Source organism: Sarcophilus harrisii, chromosome 1 (assembly GCF_902635505.1).
Source record: "Sarcophilus harrisii chromosome 1, mSarHar1.11, whole genome shotgun sequence".
NCBI classification, from domain to species: Eukaryota; Metazoa; Chordata; class Mammalia; order Dasyuromorphia; family Dasyuridae; genus Sarcophilus; species Sarcophilus harrisii.
The window spans coordinates 188,861,988-188,866,366 of NC_045426.1; the positions used below are offsets into that span (position 1 = coordinate 188,861,988).

General features: G+C 32.3%; 1 protein-coding gene across 3 annotated transcripts in view; it reads right to left on the bottom strand.

Annotated features, from left to right (window-relative positions):
* Window positions 1–4,379, bottom strand: part of FAM172A (family with sequence similarity 172 member A) — a 501,056-nt gene that overhangs the window by 334,476 nt on the left and 162,201 nt on the right. The window lies entirely within an intron of this gene.

The following is a 4,379-nucleotide window of genomic DNA, read 5'->3' on the forward strand; positions in this document are numbered from 1 at the left end:
CCACTATACTACTTCATTAACTATAAACTGTCTTTTACAGAGTAGCTATGAGGAAAGAATGAAACAAGAGACATATGAGACTTTAATATTGCATAGCAGCATTGTTTAAGGGAATTTGGTTTCCCTGAGTAGTTTTCCCTGTTATCTGTTATCTGCACTATTCTATTCTCTAAGTGTCCCTGAGAAAGTAGTATGAACTTGAACATAAAGTAGAAAAAAGAAAGGGTTCAGTGGATATGACTCTGCCCCAAGGTTAAACATACAGCTACATCTTTGAAAGTATTTCTGAAACCCTCTCTGTTTTTCTAGGGCATGATTAAGAGGTTAAAGGATCTGGACAGTGTGTGAAACAAACAAATCATGGTGAGCAAGCATGTAGATGTATCCTCACAAATCAATTATTAACAGAAATTCAAATAATGTCCTCTTAATGGTAAAAATTATCTTCGTAATATATAAAAACCCTACAAATAAATTATCTTTATATACTTATTGACTGATAGTTATTTCCTTTTAAGGAGGGAAATATCAACTCTCAATTTTTAACAAAGTATACTGACTACAATTTCTCATACTCAACATTTAAGTTCATCTTTTCTAATTCTAAAGAAATCTATCCAATAGTAATGATGTGGATTTTATGATCATAGAAGTTTTTATAATATTGCAAATGTACTGAGTCACCTGTCACAAATGTCAAATGTTAGTGCTAAGAACCACCTAAGGTGATGTAGCATAGTACAAAAGAAGTCTTCTATACTTATTCAAGATACAAACATTTTTATTCTATTTTTTTGCATTAGATTATAAGTCATTTCATCTCTTGGTTTCCTCATATGTAATTTGTGGAGGTTGGATTACATGATCAAAGGTTCCTTCCAATGCCAACTTTCTATGACTGTAAGTTGATATAAAGAATCTGCCTGATGCTAAGGGGAACAGATGGGTGATCTCACCATGCTTGCCAAAGTTAGTGCCAAATAAAAAGTCAACAAATAAAGCATCCAAAACAATTTAAGAACATTTCCACAAAAGACCCTTCAATCTGTACATTATATTTTAAATTTAGTCTTAGACAAGTAGTTATGTATTTTTTTAAGTTTCTGAACATCTTTAATGTTGAAAATTTTCCTTTTTCAAATGATCTCTTTGCATTGATGCTATCAAAGATGCTAACACTGCTTTTATTTCTAGCCAGCAAAAGAAAATGGTGTCAAATTAGTCTCAATGTGTGATTTGTTATCAAAGCATTTCAAAATTGAATTTTGAAGACATTTGGGCCTTTATAATCTATACTTAGACCTGAGAATATGATTAAGAGTCTCTAAATAATGCTTCATACATTTTGAGTATAGCCATAGCTCATGTTCATCAGTGATGAAATTTTCGTGGGAATGTTGTTCAAAAGCATCAAAAGATAGTAAGACCTTCTGAGCTGTGGACCAGCAAACAGTCTTCATATTATATCCCATAACTCTAAAAAAGAATAAAAATGGAAAGATGGAAAATGGGGAAACATTTGGCAGTTTTCTAAAAGTTGTCAATAAGAAAAACAATTTCAGTAGATGAAAACTCTTAGAAAATTATAAGGTAATTTATAGTGTGGAACAATCACTTGTTCCAAATTAACTTTCAGGAAGAAGAAAAAAATGACTCTTTTATATATAAAAGGTTGTTCACAATGGAATTCTTTAAAAGTCCTAGTTTTAAAATAAATAATTCTCAGCATCAAAGTTCAAAAAACATATTTGTTTACAAATACTTCATTTGCAATGTAGTAGGATTCAGTTAGTAATATTTCATTTTTAACAAGTTAAAAATAGTACACACAAAGTAACACAAGTTATTTTAAGTAACATAAAAATGACTGAACTGCTTTTTGGGATACTGTGTGTGAGCATGTACTTGGCATGCACAGACACATATACCCACATATGCCTATATAACATACCTAATTCAGCAAAACAAAACATTCCTTTAAAAGATCTCATCCAGCAAGATTTTTTTACAACTTATAAATGATTCTTTGAAAGTTATACCAGAGATGAATTAGTTAGATATCCCGCTAATCATGAATAAGTGAGGTACAAAACAAGAACACGTCTTCATCAAAAATGTTTGCTACTGAGTATAGAATTCTAGGCAAAAAAAGGAATTATGTACATATGCTGCAATTCTCCAGATATCTTTGCTTTAGGGAGAAACTTTGGATCATTAAAGTACATTACAGTATTCTGGAGACAATCTAGTTTACTTCTTCAGTTCAACTCTAACCCCCTACTCTGAATTTGATGGATGAACTCTGGTGGTTGTCATTCCAACAGTGTATCTATATCTGGATTGTAGCCCCTAAGCTACATCAATGTATGGTCATGCATCCCACTCAGTAGAGTCAGTAATGTTATGAGCTTGCTACAATAAGCTCAATGTCATTTACAAAGATATCTGGAGAATTGCAGCATATATACATAATTCCTTTTTTGCCTAGAATTCTATACTCAGTAGCAAACATTTTTGATGAAGACATGTGTCCTTGTTTTGTACTTCACTTATTCATGATTAGCAGGATATCTAACTAATTCATCTCTGGTATAACTTTCGAAGAATCATTTATGGGTTGTAAAAAAATCTTGCTGGATGAGATCTTTTAAAGGAATGTTTTGCTTTGCTGAATTAGGTATGTTATATAGGCATATGTGGGTATATGTGTCTGTGCATGCCAAATACACGTTCACATACAGTATCCCAAAAAGCAGTTCAGTCATTTTTGTGTTACAGGTCAATTCTCCAAAAGCCTCTACAGCTGTGGATCATGACATCTGAAGGAGTTGCAAGGCAGCTATTGCTGACAAAGGTGTTGCAGATTGGGGATGAGATAAATTGGAGGCAGAGGGAAGAGGAGAGAGGTCAGACAACACAACAGCCTCTCATGAGAGAGGTCAGAGAACAGCAACTGCCTCTCAGTCTCCTTGTATCATTCTCTCACAAGAGGAGATCCATTCTGGGTAGGATCTACAGCAGCCACTGTTGAGTGGCTCCCGTATATTCCAACACAAAGGTCCATAATTTCTTTTATCTTTATTATTTTTTTCTAATTACATGTAAAAACTTTTAACATTAATTTTTTCAAAACTTTTAAGTTTCAAATTGTTTCCTTTTCTCCCTCATTAAGAAGGCAAGAAATGGGCAATCATGCAAAACACATTTCCATATTAGTCAAGCTGTGAAAGAAACAGACCATAAAAAAAAAATAGTTTAAAAAAAGTATGCTTCTATCTACAGAATACAATTTTTTTCCTCTAGAGATGGACAGCATTTTTCTTAATTTCCTTTGTAACTGCCTTGGGTCACTGTACTACTGAGAAGAGCTATGCCACGCACTGCAAATCATAAAATACTGCTGTTATGACCAATATTATCCTGCTTCTGCTCACTTTACTTTGTATCAGTTCATGTAAATCTCTCCAAGTTTTTCTTAAAATATTCTGGATCATCATTTCTTACAGTGTAATAAAATTCTATTACACTCATATATATAACTATAACTGTAATGAGCATATCATAAATTTCTAATTCTTTGTCATCACAAAAAGAATTGTTTTGAACAAATAGGTCCTTCTCACCCTTATTCCCTTTCTTTTGTCTCTTTGGGATACAGACTTAGTAGTACTATTGATGAGTGAGTTTGCATAGCTTTATATCACTTTGGGCATAATTCCAAATTGCTCTCAAAATATTTAAGTTTTCAAAATAGTTGAATAAGAGCACATTAGTAGCCCAATTTTTCCACTTATCCTCCAACATTTGTATTTTTTTCTGTGATATTAGCCAATCTGACAGATGTAAGTTGATATTTCAGAGCTGTTTTAATTTGCATTTCTCTAATCAATAGTAATTTGGAGCACTTTTTTATAAAATGATAGGTATTTTTGATTTCTCACCTGAAAACTGCCTATTATATCCTTTGACCATCTGTCAATTGCAAAATGACTTATATTCTTATAAATTTGACTCATTTCTCTATATATCTGAGAAATGGGGAAGGGCCCATGATTTCAATATCAATATTCTTCTGACGATAATGTATTATTTCAATTCTTAGAATATAGAATAGACTAAAACTGCCACCTTCTACATGAAGTATTTCTTAATTCTCAGAGCAACTATCCCCATCACTCACAAAATAATTTGGTATTTATTTTATACAAGCTCAGAAAAAGTAATATTTTTGTATGTTTTGCTAAGTCACTGGAATTGATAGAGACAATAATTATCTAATTTAGCATGGTTCAGTATGATTGATCTGATCCTACAAGAAGATGTTATGGGCCAGAACTTAAAACAAGGTACTAAATGGAATTGAGGAGACAAAGGTTAAA